The sequence below is a fragment of the Sus scrofa genome, chromosome 15, assembly GCF_000003025.6.
Source record: "Sus scrofa isolate TJ Tabasco breed Duroc chromosome 15, Sscrofa11.1, whole genome shotgun sequence".
Lineage (NCBI taxonomy): Eukaryota > Metazoa > Chordata > Mammalia > Artiodactyla > Suidae > Sus > Sus scrofa.
The window spans coordinates 3,963,317-3,985,470 of NC_010457.5; the positions used below are offsets into that span (position 1 = coordinate 3,963,317).

General features: G+C 36.4%; 1 protein-coding gene across 19 annotated transcripts in view; it reads right to left on the reverse strand.

Moving 5' to 3' along the window:
• MBD5 (methyl-CpG binding domain protein 5) overlaps positions 1–22,154 on the reverse strand; it is a 446,601-nt gene that overhangs the window by 313,458 nt on the left and 110,989 nt on the right. For 2 of the 19 annotated variants that reach the window (XM_021076108.1, XM_021076109.1), the window contains exon 1: positions 5,694–6,418. The exons of 16 other annotated variants lie outside the window; for them this stretch is intronic. The gene's annotated coding sequence lies outside the window, so the exon portion shown is untranslated. Of the gene's footprint in view, positions 1–5,693; positions 6,419–7,847; positions 8,905–22,154 lie in introns of those variants that run through there. One more of the 19 variants, XM_021076107.1, reaches the window with a different exon arrangement.

Sequence of the window (22,154 nt, forward strand, 5' to 3'; positions counted from 1 at the left end):
TCTCTGACATAAATGACAGCAACATCTTCTCAAATCCACCTATTACAGTAGTGACAATAAAAACAAAAATAAACAAATGGGACCTAATCAAACTTAACAGTTTTTGCACAGCAAAGGAAACCCTAAACAAAACAAAAAGACAACCCATAGAATAGGAGAAAATCTTTGCAGATTAATCAACTAACAAGGGTTTATGTTCCAAAATTTATAAACACCTTCTGCAGCTCCATACCAAAAAAACAAACAACTCCATCTACAAATGGCAGAAGATCTAAACAGTTCTCCAAAGAAGACATACAGATGGCAAGAAACACATGAAAAGATGTTCAACCCACTCATTATTAGAGAAATGCAAATCAAAACCACTATGAGGTACCACCTTACACCAGCCAGAATGGCCATCATCAAAAAGTCTACAAACAATGAGTGCTGAGAGGGTGTGGAGAAAAAGGAACCCTAGTACACTGTTGGTGGGAAGGTAAATTGGTGAAACCACTGTGGAAAACAGGATAGAGATTCCTCAGAAAACTAAAAATAGAATTACCATTTGATCCATCAATCCCACTCCTGGGCATCTATCCAGAGAAAAACATGACTTGCAAAGACACATGTACTCCAATGTTCATTGCAGCACTATCTGCAATAGCCAAGACATGGAAACAACCTAAATGTCCATCGACAGAGGAGTGGATCAAGAAGATGTGGTACATATACACAATGGAATATTACTCAGCCATTAAAAGGAACAAAATACTGGCATTTTTAGCAACATGGATGGACCTAGCAATTGTCACGCTAAGTGAAGTCAGCCATACAATGAGACACCAACTTCAAATGCTTTCACTGACGTGAAATCTGACAAAAGGACACAACTCACTCACAGCCTTTGAAAAACTTATGGTTTCCAAAGTAGACAGTTTGGGGGTGGGGGGATGTTCTGGGGCTGTGGGATGGAAATCCTATAAAATTGGGTTGTGATGATCATTGTACAACTATAAATCTAAGCAATTCACTGAGTAATAAAAAATAAAATATAAAAATAAATAACGTCTTTCTTGGCTCCTCTCAGTGTTTGTCTTACATGAATCTTTAGGCCTCCTTCTTTTGGAGTGTTCCACAGCATTTATGTTTCTTGGGGTCTGGTGATAGTTGCTGACCAGTAGAGCTCAGGTCCAGTCCTGGTGTTATTATAATGCCAGAGCTTCTGTGGTCAGTGTGATGCCTTATCTTATGGATTGTTTCTTCTGGGTCATCTCTCTCCTCAATGTATCCCTTTTGGATTAGCACTTACAGCCAACTGGAGAGCTAAAACAGACTGGATGGTCATGTATAAGCCCTGTAAGTCATATAGTGGTATCTCTGGTTATGCAATACCACTGATGTACATTAAAGAGTGGTGATCTTTCAAAAGCTATAATACATAAATACATAAATATACCAGGGGGAATAAAAATAACTGTATGTAAACTACATATATACGTACCAAGATGAATATTGTAGTTGTGAAGCTGATACGTAGTTGTGAGTTTTTGGTTTTTTTTTTTTTTTTTTGGTCTTTTTAGGGCTGCACTGGTGGCATATGGAGGTCCATAGGCTAGGGGTCAAATCGAAGCTGTAGCTGCCAGCCACAGTCACAGCAATGCAGGATCCAAGCCATGTCTACAACCCACACCACAGCTCATGGCAACATCAGATCCTTAACCCACTGAGCAAGGCCAGGGATTGAACCTTTGTACTCATGGATGCTAGTCAGATTCATTAACCACTGAATCATGATGGGAACTCCTGTAAATTTTTTTTTAAGGAGAACAGAGGCAAAAATGGTGGAAAGCAAGTGTGTGTGTGTGTGTGTGTGTTGGTGTGTGTCCGCGTGTGTGTATGCACGCATGTGTGTATGAAAGTGAAGAAATGACATTTCCCTTTTGACTGTGCTATGCTATAAATCATACTATTTGTGACAGTTTTGCATGAATTTACTCCCTCTGAATTATATTTTTACAACACAGTTGCCAAGCATTGGTCTATCTTCACTGCAGAGAATAATGTCCCAGACTTTGTTGGTTTTGTGGTTGTCAGGCTTACTTTTTTTTTTTGTCTTTTTGTCTTTTTGCCATTTCTTGGGCCGCTCCCGCGGCATATGGAGGTTCACAGGCTACGGGCCAAATTGGAGCTGTAGCCACCGGCCTACACCACAGCCACAACAACCCAGGGATCCGAGCCACGTCCGTGACCTACTCCACAGCTCACTGCAACACCAGATCCCTAACCCACTGAGCAAGGCCAGGGATTGAACCCGCAACCTCATGGTTCCTAGTCAGATTCGTTAACCACTGAGCCATGATGGGAACTCCGAGACTTACTTTTCAAGTATGGATGCAGGGGGAGGTTATCTTTGGGTGGTGGGGGTGGGGAAGAGCTAGTAGGAAATAAAAAGGATAAGAGATTCTCCTTAGAAAAATATTTTCCTTCTCAAAATGAAGAAGTCTGATCAAGAAATACAGCATATAAAGCAATAAACACTTAGGGAAAAATACAATTATACTTTTGTCTATTTTTAGAAGACAAGTCTGCAATGTAAAATTATACACTATTAATAACTCTTGAGTAAAACAATCATTTATGTACAGTATGACCAAGTTTTTATCACCTCAAATTTTAATAAAAAGAGTAATAGAAATTTACACTGGAAAAAGCCTTAGCAATTTCCCAGATGTTACTTCATTTTCAAGCAAACAGATCTAAAAGGGTGACTTGCCAAATGAAGGTCATAACAGTGATATAAGGGCTGTGATCTAGGTCTCCTCATTTTCTCAAATAACTTAAAGATATTGTTAACATAGTTTTTACATAATCCGCAGAGTTTTCATTTGAGTTCCACAACATAATACCTTATTCACATATACAGTACTTGTAGGAAGTATTATTAGCACGGCACCATCTCCCAACACGAGCATGCTTCAATTCTCTCTCTCTCTTTTTGTTTTTTTTGTCTTTTTAGGGCCACACCCATGGCATGTGGAGGTTCCCAGAATAAGGGTCAAATTGGAGCTATAGCTGCAGGCCTACGCCATAGCCACACCAACGGAGGATCTGAGCCCCATCTGTGATCTACACCACAGTTCACAGCAAAGCCGGATCCTTAATCCACTGAGCGGGGCCAAGGAGTGAACCTGCATTCTGAAGGATGCTAGTCAGATTAGTTTCTGCTGAGCCACAAGGGAACTCCCAAAAAGGTTTCCAATCACAGTATAATACAGCTTCATTAATAGAGTTCATGGGTACAGAGTTTTTTGGCTTGGATATGAAACAGACTGAAGGAAGTTCCAGTCTTTAGAAAAAGCTGGCTCAGAACAAAGGCCAACATGAAGATGGCAGGTCTCCATAAAAGAGCCTAGACCCACCTCAGGGAAAGGCCCATTTGTAACAAGAAATACAGTGAGTATAGTTATATTCTCACAATTGCACTGTTGTTTAATTGTGTTAAGAATAAAATGGCTTTTGAAGGAAAACCATGACAAATCAATACTATATAGCACAAAGTCTATAAGAATATATGTTTCAGGGTGCTGCTTTGGAGGCTTGGAGAAGGCTTCCTCTTGTCATAGGTTCTGTCTACTGGCACTGATGCAACATGGAAGTTCAAGGGATAAGCCTTCTCTAGAGGAAGCTCTCTGGGCACAGCACCGATGTGGCATTCATTAGATTTTTCACAAATGCTCAAAATCCAGAATGCCTAGACTCATTCCTAGTGAATGCACCAAACTGTAACAATTCGGTCACAGGAATAACAGATTTAAAAAGGAAGAAAAACCACAATATATTTTCCCTAACCTATGAAAACCTGATATAGATTCAACTAATATGTAATTATCTTTCTAGTTTATACCATATACTTTCCCAAATATAACATGACTTAATCAGCATTAAGATCTTAGAGTATATGAGAAAAATAGTCTCTTGAGAGAGGCCAAAGTTTTGCCCTGAATTGGAAAATTGTGGTGCTAGAACCTGAGCCCAAGTCTAGTGCTCTATTCCATCTTTCCCAATTGCTCTGTTAGTGGTTTGTAATACATCTTAAACGTGATACTTTTAAAAATTATTTCTGTTTTATTACAAAGCGATTGATAGCATATAAAAATACCAGTACTATATATTAAAATGGAAATAAGTGAGGTAATTGAGACCAAAAAAAAAAAAAAAAAAAAAGTTAGTGGCAAAAGGTTGAGATTAAGAAAGAGTTATAGGAAAAAAACTTTTACATATCATTATGATGATGGTACAGGAACATATTAATTAAGATCTGCTTTAGCAACGTGTGCTTTTTTCAAAGTATCATTAATTCAGCAATATTGTAAGGTGAAATCCCTCTGGAATTCTCTTTTCTAGGGCTTCTTCTCATTTCCAGTTATGTAGTTGTCAACAATGATCCAGAAATCAGACAAGGCCTCCCATTTTAGGATGAAAAGATCTCTGGAAATTCTGTCCTAGGAACCTCGCTCAATGTACTACATGGGTTTCAAAGGAAGAAATGCATTTTCAATTCCAAAACAGTAAATTACCGCCTCCCCCCCCAAAAAAAGTATAACTTGGGCTTGAGGGGTTTCAGTTATTTCCTATTTGATGGAATAATGCAAAAAGTCTATGAGAGAACTAGTACAGTATCCAGGAACACCTATAGGAACATTTCTAGTTCCTAACATATTCATTTCCAAAGAGCTTTTAATTCAAATCAGGTCAAATTCACTTCAACAAATTATATTAGTATAATACCAAATTTTGATCACATTATATATTATGAAAAGTAGAAGGTATATAACATACTATATATGGAAAATGGAAGGAAGAAATTAAAGTCTAACTTCTCCTAAGTGCTAGCCCATTCCAGAAAAATATCTATGAAATCCATTTCAAACACATCTTTTCAATTAAATACTTATTAGTTAGAATTCAAACTACGATTTCCTCTAGGGAAAAAACAGAGTATATCCATTTAACATAGCACAATAATAGCATACAGTAAAACAAGGTTTATAAGCCTGGCTTTTATCCTATAAATGTTTTTAGATCTTGTGATATTGCAAATTCCTCATTATTGTGAGGAAAGTAGACACACTCTACTGGGCTAAAGGGTAAAGTATCAAATGTGTCTGTCACTATTTAAATCCATGTGCCTTTGAAATGACTGATAGGGTGGAAAACACGCAAAGGGAAAGAAACTGAAAGAAATTGAAAGAATCCACCCCAGCTCAGTCCCAGTTGCATGTTCCTGCTCAGCACAAACTGGTTTTCCAAGTAGGTGTGCTGCTTTGTGGTTTCATAAGAACCTGACCTTCCAGGTCTTCTACTTCTAACCCCACCCCTGTAAGATTTTCTGAGGGGACAAAATTATACAGGATAGGCATCTTGATTTTTCTTTTTAGGGCCACACCCACAGCATATGGAGGGTCCCAGGCTATGGGTCAAATCAGAGCTACAGTTGCCAGCTGATGCCAGAGCCACAGCACCACCAAATCTGAGCCGCGTCTGCGGACTTAACATCACAGCTCATGGTAATGCCAGATCCTTAACCCACTGAGCAAAGCCAGGGATCAAAGCAGTAACCTCATGATTCCTAGTTGGATTCATTTCCACTGTGGCATAACGGGAACACCAGGATAAGCATTTTAAATTCTCCTCCATGCTCACCTACTTACCTATCTTCTTTCCTTTCTTCCCTCTCTTCCTTGCTTCAAAAATAGAGATTAGATCTGGTATTGCTTACTTCTTCAGACAGACTATGGGAATAAATAGGTATCACTAGGGTTCACACTCAAATTTAAATATTATGATTAAAATATATCTTGGAAGAAATAACAAATGCTAACCTACCAAAAACATTCCATAGATTGTTAATAAAATCTGGCTCTTTCTGGCTCTTAAAGCTACAAATAACTTATTAACTCCAATGTAGGTATCTCTCATTTACATAATTGGAGTTATGTTTATTATTTAGAATTCCATGTTGTTAGCATTACATATACATCACAGCTCCTCTATTAAACTAACATTAAAGAAAATAACTAAGTCTTCTGTCTTAATTCAATACAGTAATATTTTGAAAACCTGGTATGTAAAAGACCACTTTCAGGTGCTCCTGGGTGTTTTAAGAACAAAGAGTTGAGGATATCAGTGTAAAAAAAAATCACCACAAAAGCAGAGGTACAAATAAAATACCATAGAAGGTAAGAGGTGGGAGAGAGTATTAAGTCCTTTGCAGTTCTTAAAGAACTGATATAATGCAGATCAACTGAGATTCAAAATCCAATACTGGAGTTCCTGTCGTGGCGCAGTGGTTAACGAATCCGACTAGGAACCATGAAGTTGCGAGTTCGATCCCTGCCCTTGCTCAGTGGGTTAACGATCTGGCGTTGCCGTGAGCTGTGGTGTAGGTTGGAGACGTGGCTTGGATCCCGTGTTGCTGTGGCTCTGGTGTAGGCTGGTGGCTACAGCTCCGATTTGGCCCCTAGCCTAGGAACCTCCATATGCCGCAGGAGCGGCCCAAGAAATAGCAAAAAGACAAAAAACAAAAAAACAACAAAAAAACCCAAAATCCAATACTAAGGAACTCAGATGCAAGTCTATCCCTCATTATTGTAACTTTCAACAAAAAACTCCAACTCCTCTGCTTATTCTTCTCAAGCTATCTCTCACAATAGACCCAACGCTTTGGGAGGATCTTATGCAACAGCTTCTGGTCATATTTCACATGACCTCTGAAAATGCCATCACCTCTGGGAAGCTCTCTCACCTGTCTCAAATGCTGTGGTTAGTCCCTATAGCATGTAATGACTACCCTACTCATATTGCTTACTGATTATTACTTACATTATTAGTGTACGTTTATACAACTATCAAACTTCGGGGACTTAACTGTTTGTCAGGCACTGCGTTGAAGAGTTTCACTTGTACTTATTTTCTTGATAATAACAACCACTCTCTATGTTATTTAAAAAATTTGCCCTTATTTCATGCATCAAAAAACTAAGGTTTAGACAAATTAAGTCACATGTTTAAACTAACAAAATTAATAAATTTATAGTCAGAAAGTCTAGCTCCAGAGCCCATACTAGTAATCAATAAGCAGTAATACCTTGCTTAACATTTTTATAAATGTTGTATTAAAAACCCTTGAGATATATGAGGCTGAGAGACCATAACAATTCCATCTGTTGTATGTATATAAGACAGCTATACGCCTAAATCATCTGTGGAACATCTTAACATAGTTATCCATAACCCAACTTAGAAGTTATTGATTCATTTTGTCCACAGTTGGATTGGACCTCTATGTCTAGAAAACCCATAATTATTTCTGACCTGTAGCCAGGGTTGAGAGGCAATGTGCATTACACATTTTAGGACATAGACAAATTGTGAATAGCATGAGTGCCAATTTGGATTTCTCAGTGGCTGCCTGGAACACTGTGCTACTAGGACCAGTAAAGTTCAGATTGGTTGGATTCCAATCTTGGCTTTAGTACCAACTACCTATGTGACCTTGTGCTTCCTTACATGAAAACATGGATCATACTGGTATTTACTAGGGCTGCTAAGATGATTTCAGGGTTACTAAGTAAAGAATTTAGAACAGTGTCTGGCACATGGAAAATTTCAATAAATATTAGCAACTGTTCTGGGAATGGCATTCTAAGTACTGAGTATTTGCCAATTCAGACCTGAAAAACCACTCTTCAGGGTTGACTCTTAATGAGTTTAATGCTATACCTATGGGAAAGGACATTACATGTAGACACTTCTAATTTAGAAACACATTTAGAACATAACTTTGAAACACATTTAGAACATACTGTATTTGTAAACCGAAGACTTTCTAATTGAGGCTTTGTGGTAGCGATGTCCAGCACGGCACAGAAAAATAAAACCTATTTTGTGTAGTAGAAAAAGAATGGATTTAGAAGCAGGGTAGTAGTGTTTGAGACTCAATTTACTACTCAGTTTAATAATTTACTCAATTTAGTACTCAGCTGTACTCAATTTACACTTGCTCTATGTAAACCAGAGCAAAACATTCAACTTTTATTTGCCCCACCTGTAAAGTGGTTATATAGACTTTTTACTTGGTGATGTTTCTGTAAAGATTACATGAGATGATGGATGTTGTAGAAAACTGTCAGACACACAGTAAATATTCAATAAATTTGTTGTTCCAAGGTGGCCTCTCAATCCTATTTAACCTATTTACAGCTAAAAGACAGTATCAACTGCCAAATATAACATCACAATTCCGTGTGTTAATAACATTTTCTCCTATTCTGGTTCTTTGTACCACGATGGTTAAGGTTCTGAGTATAATGCACGGATCAGTGACAAAATCAGAGTCCCCATGGCTGATGATCTTAACAGACTCAACCACAAGAGACTTCAAATGAAAACCCTGCCATTTAAATTCTTGGGGAAAGGACTTCACGTGCTTAAAGAAGCTCTAGGAACACTCACAATTTTTTTCTCATCTTTTTCTATGTATGCTTGTTTTATAAAACTGTCCAAATGTATAATGTTGTATTCAATGTTCTTCATGTGATACATTCTCTTGAGCAGTTCCCTATTTCATTAAAAATCTGTTACAAATACTATCTGCAATAGCTTCATGGTGTTCTAGCATATAGATGTACCACATATAATTGCTCTCTATTAAGCATTGATTTTGTTCATAAATTTTTGCTATTATAAAAAATGCTGAACTGAACCTCCTTATTCATTAACATTTCTAGATTAATTCCTTAGGATGAATATTTAAAAACATAATTTACTAAGGTAAAATTCACATAACAAAATTTACTATTTTATTTATTTAGTCTTGTTTTGGGGCCACACCCATGGTATATGGAGGTTTCCAGGCTAGGGGCTGAGTCAGCGCTATAGCTGCTGGTCTACATCACAGCCACAGCAAAGCAGCATCTGAGCTGTGTCTGCAACCCACACCATAGCTCACAGCAATGCCTGATCTTTAACTCACTGAACAAGGCCAGGGTTTGAACCTGAGGCCTCAAGGATGCTAGTCAGATTCATTTCCACTGAACCATAATGGAAACTCCTAAAATTACTTTAAAGTGAAAAATTTAGTGGTATTTAGTACATTCATAATGTTGTGCAACCACCACCACCACCACTCGTAAAACATTTCCATCAGGATGGATATTTTGAGCTATCGATAAGTGTGGACATCTAAAATTTTTTCAATGTATACTGTTTTTGCCCTCAAAAAACAGGCCAGTTTATACTTTCATCAACAGAAAGTCAGAGAACCCATTACATAGCACACTTATTTTCAAGTGTATTACTAGTATTAAAAAGTAAAAAACCTTGACAGTGAGAAAGGATTAAAAATATATTTCTTGGGGTTCCCTTTGTGGCTCCCCGGTTAACAAACCCACCTAGGATCCATGTGGATGCGGGTTGGATCCTTGGCCTCACTCAGTGGGTTAAGGATCCAGCGTTGCTGTTAGCTGTGGTATAGGTTGCAGACACAGCTCGGATCTGATGGTGCTGCAGCTGTGGCGAAGACCAGCAGCTGTAGCTCCAACTCGACCCCTACCCTGGCAATTTCCATACACCACAGGTGCAGCCCTAAAAAGCAACAACAACACAAATCTTTCTTCGTTTTCAGTGATCAGTAGTAAGTTTTAATTTTTAAAAATATTTACTTGTCATTTATGTTTCTTCTTTTCAGAACTGTCCATAGTGACTGGATAAGAATTCTAAGATTCTGTGAGGCATCTTGTTTTATTTGTTTGTTTGTTTTTGCCACACCTGTGACATATTAAAGGCAAGGGATAAAATCAGAGCTGTAGCTGCTGGCCTATGCCATAGCCACAGCAAAACCAGATCCGAGCCGCATCTGCAATGGACACCACAGCTCATGGCAATGCTAGATACTTAACCCACTGAGCAAGGCCAGAGATCGAACCTACGTCCTCATAGATGCTAGTCAGATTCATTAACCAATGAGACATGAGGGGAACACCTGCAATAGTTTTTATGGTGCATGCTTTACAGGTTCCTATGTAAGGGATATATGGGCTTGGATGAGGTTAAACTTGAGACTGGGGTCTCTGGAAGTGCCAGGATGGCTAGTTTTGTGTTTTGAGCTACTTACAGCTGCACTGGTAAAATCATTCATTGTCTATGAGAAAACACTAGGCTTTTAAAAAATAATGACCAGAGATGGAGATTTTAAGAAAACAAGAATGAAAAAATATTTTGATTCAAATATTAATTTACAAAGTAATTTAAATATTTAATGGTGAGCCTATCACTATTTGACAGTAAAGGAAGTATAAAATTCATGAAAACTGTAATAGTGCACAAAATATGATAGTGCAATTTCTGCAAGTTTTAAAAGTCAAAACTAAAGACATTGCTAAATTAAGAATGCAATATTCATCAATGAACTCAATAAAGTTGCATGACACAAAATTAATACACAGAAATCTTTCACATTTCTATACATTAACAATAAAAGAACAAAGAGAGAAATTAAAGAAACAATCACATTTACCATCACATCAAAAAGAATAAAACACCTAGGAATAAACCTGCCTAAGGAGGCCAAGGACTGTATTCTGAAAACTATTATAAGATGCTATTGAAAGAAAAATGAAAATGATACAAACAGATGGAAAGATACACCATGCTCTTGGATTGGAACATTGTCAAAATGACTACTCTACCCAAGGCAATTTACAGATTCAATGCAATCTCTATCAAACTACCAATGGCATTTTTCACAGAACTACAATCAAAAATTTTAAAATTTGTATGGAAACACAAAAGATAGCCAAAGCAATCCTGAAAAAGAAAAACAGAGCTGTAGGAATCATGCTCCCTGGCTTCAGACTATACTACAAAGTTACGGTCATCAAAATAGTATGGCACTGGCACAGAAACATATAAAATATAGACTGGTGGAACAGGACAGAAAGCCCAGAAATAAACCCAAGCACACATGACTAACTAACCTAGGACAAAGGAGGCAAGATTATACAATGAAGAAAAGACAGTCTCTTCAGTAAATGGTACAGGGGAAACTTGACAGAAACATATAAAAGAATGAAATTAGAACACTGTCTTATACCAAGCACAAAAATAAACTCAAAATGGATTAAAGACCTAAATGTATAATCAGATACTATAAAACTCTTTAGAGGAAGACAGACAGAACATTCTTTGACATAATCTGCAGTAATATCTTTTTGGATCCATCTCCTAGAGTAATGAAAATAAAAATAAAATAAACAAATGGGTCCTAATTAAACTTAAAAATTTTGTACAATAAAAGGAAACCATAAACAAAATGAAAAGACAAACCTTGGAATGGGAGAAAATATTTGCAAACATTGTGACTGACAAGAGATGGGTCTCCAAAATATACAAGCAACTTGTACAGCATGATATAAGAAAAAACAAACAAACAAAAAAAACCCCAACCCAATCCAAAAATGGGCAGATGATATAAATACACATTTCTCCAAAGAAGACATACAGGTGGCTAAAACACACACGAAAAGATGCTCAATATCTCTAATTATTAAAAAAATGCAAGCCAAAACCACAATGAAGTATCTATCACCTCACACCAGTCAGAATGACCGTCATCAAAAAGACTGCAAACAATAAATGCTGCAGGGGGTGCAGAAAAGGAAACCTTCCCACACTGTTGGTGGGAATATACATTGGTACAACCACTATGGAGAACAGTATGCAGTTCCTCAAAAAACTAATTTCTGGGCATATATCCAGACAAAACAATAGTTCAAAAAGATACATGTACCCGTGTATTCACTGCAGCACCATTTACAATAGCCAAGACAAGAAAGCAACCTAAATGTCCACTGACAGAGGAATCAATAAAGATGTGGTACTCAGACTTTGAAAAACTTATGGTTTCCAAAAGAGACAGTTTGGGGGGTGGGGGGATGCACTGGGGTTGCAGGTTGAAATCCTTTAAAATTGGATTGTGATGATCATTGTACAACTATAAACGTAATCAATTAATTGAGTAATAAAGAAAGGAAAGAAAAAAAGATGTGGTACATATATACAATGAAACAGTACTCAGGCATAAAAATGAATGGAATAATGCCATTTGTAGCAACATGGATGGACATAGAGATTATCACATTAAATGAAGTAAATCAGACAGAAAAGGACAAACATCATATATCACTTACATGTGGAATCTAAAAAAAGGATACACATGAACTTCTTCGCAGAACAGAAACAGAATCACAGACTTCAAAAACAAACTTACCATTACCAGAGGGAGACATGTTGGGGGGAAAAGATGGATTGGGGATTTAGGATTGGCATATACACATATTGTATTTAGAATGAATAGTCAATGGGGACCTGCTGTATAGCACAGGGTACTCTACCCAATATTCTATAAAAACTTATATGGGAAAAGAATCTGAAAAAAATGGTTATGTGTGTGTGTGTGTGTCTGTGTATGTATATATACATATATATATATACATATATATTCACATATACATATATATTCACATATACATACATATAACTGAATCACTTTGTGGTATAGCAGAAATTACCACAAAAGTGTAAATCAACTATAATTCAATAAAACTTAAAGGAATATAATGTCTATGATCCTCAAAAAAAAAAAAAAAAAAGGTGCAACTCAGAGTCATACATCAGATTGCCCTGCGTGGGCTTGTCTCTGAGAAAAAGTCTGATTCCTTTGGTAAAATGTGCTAAGTGCTATCACAATCTTTTGATTTAAATGAGTTTTAATATGAATTCTTTCCTATAAATAATTCTCTCCTTTTTTTTTTGGTCAAAATTAACTGAGGCTTCATTTATATTAAATTAAACATTTATTAAATGCAGCTGAGTGTCATGCATATGCTGGGAGCTAAGGATACACAGAAACAAAAACAAAAAATCCATAGACCTTCAAAGAGCTCACACTAGGAGAGATGTTTAACATATAAACAAACTGTCATAGACTGAGATAACTCCAAGTGGTAGCAAAGAAGAGGAAGTGATTAGCTTTGAGTTTTCAGGGAAAGATTTTTAAAGAAGATGACATCTGAGATTAATTTTGAAAGCAAAAATGAATTCATAAGGTTGGCAAGGACCAAAGAATATTCCAAGCATTTGCTAAGGCCTGGAGAATTAAAATTTCCCTTTTCTAGAGAATAATTACAAGCAGTTCCATGCTTCTAGTGTATAAACTAAGAGTGGGGCTTTTGGAGCAGACAGTAAAGAGGCAAAAGGCAGATTAATGAACTTTGTGTGCTAAAAAGGGAACCTGCATACACTGTCAGTGGGAATGTAAACTGATGCATCTATTATAGAAAACAAAATAGAGATGTTACAAAAAATTAACAATAAAAACCACCATGTGATCCAGCTAGCGCACTTCTGGGTATTTACCCAAAGAATACAAAAACTCTAATTTGAAAAGATACATGCATCCTATGTTCTTCACAACATTATTTACAACAGCCAAGATATGGTAACAACCTAAGTGTCCACCAACAAGTGAATATATAAAGATGATGTTTAAAAATATATTTTCATTTATTTATAAATACATTTACACACACACACATACACACACACAAAATGGAATATTACTCAGGCATAAAAATGGATGAAATCTTGCCATTTGTGACAACATGGATGGACCCTGGGCTTATTAGGCTAAATGAAAAAAAAAACCATGTGATATGATTTTATTCATATGGGGAACCTAAAAAAACAAAATAAGTGAACAAATGAAACCAAAACAAACACAGAACATGATAGTGGTTGCAGGAGGGTGAGGAGTGGGTGTGGAGCTGGGAGTGGGGGTATGTGAAATGGGTAAAGGGGATCAACCAGAAGGAAATTAAAATTATGGGGTGAGCACTTTGTAGGTAAGTGAAAATATTATGTGGTATATGTGAAACTTCTTAAGTCATTGTTACCTCAATTAAAAAAAATTATATCTATATATATAGGAGTTCCCATTGTGGCTCAGTGGAAAGAATCCGACTAGCATCCATGAGGACGCAGGTTCGATCCCCAGCCTTGCTCAGTGGGTTAAGGATGCAGCACTGCTGTGAGCTGTGCTGTACATTGCAGACACAGCTCAGATCCCCCGTTACTGTGGCTGCGTTGTAGGCCGGCAGCTATAGCTATGATTTGACCCCTAGGCCTAGGAACATCCATATGCCCTGGGTACGGCCCTAAAAAAGACAAAAGACCAAAAAAAAAAAAAAAAAAAAAAAGTGTGCTGTTATAGAACTTCAATTTAACCTAAAGCCAACAGCAAATCATTGGTAGATTCTACTTCTGGCAGATAAATTACTATATTCAACTTATAAAATGATCGTTTTTGGTAACAAATGGATTAACAGAGCACTTTAAAAGGACCTGAAGATATCAGACAGGATCTGGTTCCTTTGCACCTCTCCAGCTCCAGTTTGAGTCGCTCACCTCTGCTCTCTATCTGGTTATTATTCAAATTCTATTTTCTGGGCATCCACACCAGTGAAAATGGTCCTTTTGCTTGGAAATTCTTTTCCCTTTGAGGGTCTAACTCCCACTTATCTTTTAGATCTCAACAGGTAGATAGTTTCTCCCGGAAAGCTTGTGTTAATCCTCATAAATCGGAGGTGATGACTCACCACTACGTAACTAAGACTACTTGTACGCCCCTTCTCAAAGCACTTTTTATATAGTCATGTTACTAACTGCCTGTATGATTTTCTAATTACCCTGAATTTTGTTAGGGACAATGGTCATGTCATGCCTAGCTTGATAACCATTATATCCACAATACTTAATGTGGGGCCTGGAACACAGAAGTAGTTCAGGAAAATCTCTGGAATGAGTGTTGAACATAAAATGTGAGGCTAGCAGTAGATCAGGTGACCAATAATAAAGGCTTGAACTAAGTCAAAAGCAGTGAGGATGAAGAGAATAGACAGGAGAGTAATGCAGGAATTGGAGCAAAATGTGGTGAGTTTCTAGATATTAGAGGAAATGAAAGGAGAATGATAGATTAAGCAGTGAAGTAAGAAAATGGTAGGCAGGACCAACACAATCATGTTTCCTCTAAGTCTCTGACCTCTCTCCTACTGCTCTCTCCCTCAAACAGGCCAGACACAATGGCTACTGAATGGTCTCCCCCAAATGCCAGCATATCCCTGCCTTGCAGCATGCAACTGCTATTTTCCCATCCTGGAACAAACTTCCTCCAAATATCCACATGGCTTTTTCCCTCACTTCCTCAGATCTTGGCTCAAAAGGCACCCTTTTAGTGCCTGACTTCCCCAAGAATCCTACTTAGAATTGCAACCCTTATCGTAATCTTGGCTCTCCTCAGTTCTCTTTCCGGTTTTATTTTTCTCCGCAGAATTTATCCATATCAGACACACAACATGTTTTATTTGCTTTATCTCCCACTAGAAATAGTTTCCCTTTGGGGTAAGGATTTGTAATTTGTTTACTTCACTACCAGGGCTTAGAACATCGGAGGCACTCAATGAATATTTAATTAATTGATTGAATGAATGAATGTACAGTGTTGTCCATATGGGCAGAGAGAGGAAAGAGAAAGTATGCAGAAAATGATGATAGGTTTATTTTTAGATATACTCCACAAGGAGATGTCTCTGGGACACCCCAACTGCTGCTCAAGGAAAAGGTGCCATGAAGAATTTTGCACCTAGGGACAATGCAGATGAAAAAGAAAACTTTTAAAGCCTATACAAATTTATTTAAAGAGTAGGCAAAGAACAAAGAGTGAGCAAAGAAATCTGAAAAAGAATAAACCACAGAAGCAGGAAGAATCTCAGAAAAGAAGGGAAAAAATTTCAACATGTTCAATAGTATCAAATGTAGTAGAAACTGAGACAAAGGAGGAGGAAGATGCATAGGATTTCATAATTAGGTCACTTTAGGCCAGGTAATTTTAGAAGAGCACAAAGTAACACTCACAAGAATAACTACCACCTATTGTGCACCTACTTATATGCTATACAAGATGCTTCATGCTTAAGATTATGTCTCTAATCCTCCCAACTATACTGCCAGGTGGCTATTCTATTATCTAAATTTTATAGAATAAACTTAGGCTCAGAGAGGTTAAGTGGCTCATAGGTGTACAGAAGAATAACGAGTGAAGGAGCTAAGGTTTGTGTCTCAATGAAAATGCACTTAAAAATATTTTGTTCATTTGACACTCTTGATATAAACTCCACATAAATTAATTTTCCAGGTCATTAATTTTGAAGGTATAAAAATATTCCACTTTTAGCACCAATACTCACATATTTTAAAGATCTTCAAAAGAAAAAAATTTTAAATCTCACACTTGACAAATCAAGAATGCTGTTACAAATATCAATTGCTGTATATATGCCTTTGGGAGCTCCTATGTTGTCTAGAGCTTCTGCTTTTATGATGAAAGACACATGTTTTTTTGAGTATCTATCTATCTGAATCTGTATAAGTTTTATATGAGCCAGAACCATGCTAAATGCTATATATATTTCATTTTAGGTGATCCTCACTACAAACTTACGGTTTAAGTTTATTGTAAGAAAAAAGAGGCGTAGAGGGGTTAAATGACTTATCTAATGTCACACAGCCAGCCCTAGGAGAGATTCTAAGTGTCTGAGCCTCCAACTCCAAAGCTCAATTGCTTAATTCTGACTCAGCTATTTTCCAGGCTAATTTTCCCAGGAAGTCCTTAGTCATGCTGTAGATAGTCCAGATTTCCAGATAAACAACTGCAGATAGAAAATATTTACCAAAACATCAAATCTTCAGTATTTGTGAGTGCTCTGTCCTAATAGTTTACTAACTGCATTAATATCCTATTTACTGCCAAAGTAAATTACCACAAATTTATGGCCTAAAACAACACAATTTATTATTACCTTGTTCTGAAGGTTAGTAATCTTGCATGGGCCTCAGTGGGCTAAAATCAAGGCAGTATTCCTTTCTGGAGGCTCTTAGGAAGAATCAAGTCCTTGCCTTTTCCAATTCCTACAGTCTGCACAGCACATACTCCTTGGCTTGTGGTTCCCTGCCTCCATTCTAAAAGCCTATAAGGGTAGGTTGAATCCTTCCTTTTCAAGCGAAATTTATCTCCCTTTCCCTCCTCCCTTCCTATTCTATTATTACGGACCCTTGTAATTATATTGGAATCACCTGGATAATCCAAGCTATTCGCCCTATTTTATTTTATTTTATTTTTTTTTGTCTTTTTTTTTGTCTTTTGTCTTTTTTTTGTTGTTGTTGTTGTTGTTGTTGTTGTTGCTATTTCTTTGGGCCGATCCCAGGGCATATGGAGATTCCCAGGCTAGGGGTTGAATCGGAGCTGTAGCCACCGGCCTACGCCAGAGCCACAGCAACGCGGGATCCGAGCCGCGTCTGCAACCTACACCACAGCTCACGGCAACGCCGGATCGTTAACCCCTCACGTGGAATCTCAATTCTCTTTTGCCACTTAAGGTAACATTCACAGGTTCTAGATTTTAGGGGCTGGACACCTTTGGAGAGCTATTATCCTGCCTACCACAGTAACCCAGCAAATGCTCAACTATAGCACTATATGATCCTACTATCAAAAAATGGAATGGAGACATATGTTTTCCATTTCTTTTTATTTCTTTTACCAATAGAAAAAGAAGGAAAGAGATACTAGGCTGACTGGGAAATACTAAATTGGATTTCACTATCTGGCAGGAAAATTTAGATTGAACTTAAAAAAATTTATCTTGCAGATCATAAAAATAATCTTCACTTATCCTCAGTCTAGGCAATAATATTTAGCAGCATAATAGTATGGTCCTGAAATGTACTTACTTTCTGTTAAAAGTAAAAGTATCTTTTTGTTAGCCTTCATTTCTTCATTCCTTGCCCTTCGAATTTACAAAGACTTTTACCCTGTCTTGGAATGTGCTTTGGCCTCTAAATATACATATACAATAAAAACCCAAGCTATTTGAATGAAAAATGTTAGTAATTCATCTTAAGTGTTAAGCAAGGACTACACTTTTCACAGGTTTTACTGTATTTTAGAAGAGCTAGTTTTCCCAACTAATTTTTTCAGCAGTAGAAATACCTGAGGGCAAAACATTTTAAGCCATGAGTAGGGAATGCTTTCGTATCTACTTATTATAGCTCAACTTCCTCTCTTTCCCCGTTTCCTACAATTTCCAGGTTGTAACTTAAAACAACCCCCACTTCCATTGCAAGAAGGTGAACAGGAAGAATTGCTAGCCATAAATAATAACTCACAAGTTGCCAAATAAAGGAGCGATGTCTCTAATACAAAGTAAAACTGTAAACTAAATTTATGAGAAAAGCAACAAAAAATAAGGAATTTATCCTATAGTAATATATGGTCAAAAAGATGTGAATGCAATAAGGTTCACTTCATTATTGTTTGAAATAACAAAGCATAGACCAACTCAAATATTTGCTACTAGAAAATGTGCAAATAATGGACTATCCATTATAGAATACCAAACAACTACAACAACAATAATAAGAGGCTGAGATAACTTCAATATGGATTAGTATGGACCAATATCTAAGGTAAATTACCAAGTGAAAAAAAACATACAGAATATGAGTATATAGTAAATTTCTGTATGTACAAAAGGAAACATAGATCTCTACACACATACATGCTTCTCTAGTATATATATATGAAGAATACACAGTAATCACTAATACTAATTAATATTCTGGTTGGGATTAGGGGAAAAATGCACTTAAGGGTAGAAATCTTATTTACGATACTCTTTTTTTATATATGTACTATTTAATTATTTTTTAAAGAACACAGCTTAATATTTGGAACAGTAGAATAAAGAACTCCCAAAATAGCTTCTGCATGAAAGCGATGATAACACTGGCAAAAACTGTCAAATTGTCTCTTTTAAAACTCTGGAAATTAACTAAAGGCTTACAACAATCCAAGAATTGTTTATTTAAGATAAATGGTGGAATTTTGGTAAGAAGAGCAAATCTTATGGCATTTTATTTTTCCTTAATCCCATTCCCCTCTCTGGTTCTGGATTAGCCTTGAAAACCAAGAGCCACACAACTGTGATAGCTACATAAACTAGCAGCCTACCAGCTACATGAGGGATTAGGACAGACAGAGTTTCCCCAAAATGTCCATCTCAAGAGAACTGTCACTATTTGACTTACCTTACCTTGAACTATGAAAATAGTTCCATTTTCAGATTACTTCATTAGACTCTGTGAAAACACTCTACCCTCAGACATCTGAGGGCAAATGTTTAACACTAAAGCTACTGGAGGTGGCTTTGATAGTTATGGATAACAAGAAGCTAATTAAAAAAACTAAAGGGAAAAATGGAGAATGGGAGGCACATGTGGGCAAAAAAAAAGCTCCAAAATATTCTTGAGATCCTAGTGGGTCATGAACATGCACAGGGCTTTGTGCATGACCATGAAAGATTTCAGAAGGTTCTAAGCTCTCAACTCTGGCTGACTCTGAGGCTCTATGCAAGTAGAAAATGAAGGCTAAAGCTAACATGGAGTTGTAAACTGGCATATCCCAAGACATAAACAAAGCCTCCTCAGCAAAGGCTGGAGACTTAGTTCAATCTCTCATCATTAGATGACTACTAAGGTAACAGAACAGAGACTTTAGTGGCCACAAACAACAAATAATACAGACTTTGGAGAAAAATCACTTAAAAAACAAGTAGCAAAAACAATGAGGAGACTGCAACAAAAACAAACCCTAGTGAGGATGGTATCTATTTTCTAGAGTTGATAATTATTCAAAACAATTTTCAATTAACAAATGAGAAATATAAAACAGAAAGTATAGTCCATAGAGAGGAAAAAATAGCAGTCTATAGAAACTGTCTCTAAAGAAGGCCCAAATTTAGACTTACTAGGAAAAGATTTTAAATCACCTATAATAAATAAGTTCAAAGAACTAAAAAATAGTCACATCTAAGAATTAAATAAAAGTAAGCAAGTGATGTCTCCTCAAATACAGAATCACAAAGAGAAAGAAATCACTTTTAAAAAAGAATAAAAAAGAAATTCTGAAATTGAAAAGTATAATAACTGAAATGAAAAACTTCACTAGTTTGAACTGTCATTAAGAAAGAATCTGTTAATTTGATGGCAATGAACTGAAGAGAGGTCAACTGAGATTATCCAACATAAGAAGCAAAAAGAATTTTTAAAAAATTAACAGAGTCGCAGACACCTGTAGAACACCATCCAACATTCCAATGTATGCAAAATGGAAGTCTCAGAAGGAGAGGAGAGAAAGGAACATAAAGATTGTCTGAAGAAATAATGACTGAAAAATCCCCAAATACAATAAAAAATAACATTAATATTAATATTCAAGAAGTTCAAAAAAACCAATAAACTCAAAGAGACCCACACTCAAATATATCACAGCCAAAATGTGAAAAAACAAAGACAAGAGATAGTCTTTGAAAGAGCAATAGAAAATAGACCCATCGAGTACAAAAGATCCTCAAAAATTAAAGGCTGATTTCTCATCAGAGACCATGGAGGCCAAATCACATCTGGATGACATATCTAAAGTACTGAAAGAAATACTGTCAAAAAAGAATCTTACAGCTGGCAAAACTAACCTTTAAAAAAGAAGACGGAATCAAGGTATATCCAGAAAAAGAAAAACTGAGGGACTATGTCACTAGCAGTTCTGCCCAAGAAATAAAGAAGAGAATTCTTCAGAATAATACTAGACAATCATTATAACCTACAGAGAAAAAAAGAAAAAAAAAGAACACCAGTAAAGGTAATTATAGAGATAAATATAAAATATAGTATATATAGGAGTTCCTGTTGCAGTGCAGCAGAAATGAATCTGACTAGTATCCATGAGGATGCTGGTTTGATCCCTTGCCTTGCTAAGTGGGTTGAGGATACAGTGTTGCCATGAGTTGTATTGTAGGTTGCAGACATGGCTCAGATCTCGCATTGCTGTGGCTATGGCTGTGGCTGTGGCTGTGGCCAGCACCTGTATCTCTGATTCAACTCCTAGACTGGAAACTTCCACATGCCACTATTGTGGCTCTAAAAAGCCAAAAAAAAAAAAAAAAGAAAAAAAAAGAAAAGATAATAAATATATATATATATTTTATATTTTTCACTATAATTCTTTTCTTCTCCTATATGATTTAAAACATAGCTGTATAATTTCAAAATTTATTGATGGGCTGATAATGTATAAAAATGTAATTTATATGACAGTAGTAGTATAAGTAAAGAAAAGAATGAAACTTGATGGGAGAAAAGCTTTTGCAATGAAATTAATTAATTAACCTAATTAATAGGATAGCATTAATCTGAACTAGATTATTTTAGGTTAAGGTACTAGTTATGGTCACTAGGGCAACTGTTACGAAAATAACTGAGAGAAGCAACAAAAAAATTACGATGAAAAATAAAACAAAACAAAAGGAATTCTTGTTGTGGCAGAGCAGAAATGAATCCAACTAGGAACCATGAGGTTGTGGGTTTACTCAGTGGGTTAAGGATCTGGTGTTGCCGTGAGCTATGGTATAGTTTGCAGATGTGGCTTGGATCTGGCGTTGCTGTAGCTGTGGTGTAGGCCGGCAGTTGTGACTCCATTTTGACCCCTAGCCTGGGAACCTCCATATGCCATGGGTGTGGCCCTAAAAAGAGAAAAAAAAAAAAAAAAGAATTATGACAGCATACTAAAAAAATATCCAACACAAAAAGTGATAATTATGAAGATAGAGATGGGGAAAAACATAAAAAATACAGACGGCAAGCAGCAAAATGGCAGATAAAATTCTCACCTTATCAGTAATTACATTATATATAAAGATGCCAATCAAAAGTGTGAGATTGGCAGAATGGATTAAAAAAAATGGTCTAATTACATACTGTCTACAAAAGAAACTTTAGATTCAAAGACAAAACTAGGTTGAAAATTAAAGAATAAAAAAAAAAATGCCATATATACAGTAACCAAAAGAGAGATGGAATGGATACCTTAATATCAGACAAAAGAAACTTTAAGATAAAATTTTTTACTAGAGACAAAGAAGGACATTTAAAAGAGTCAACATATC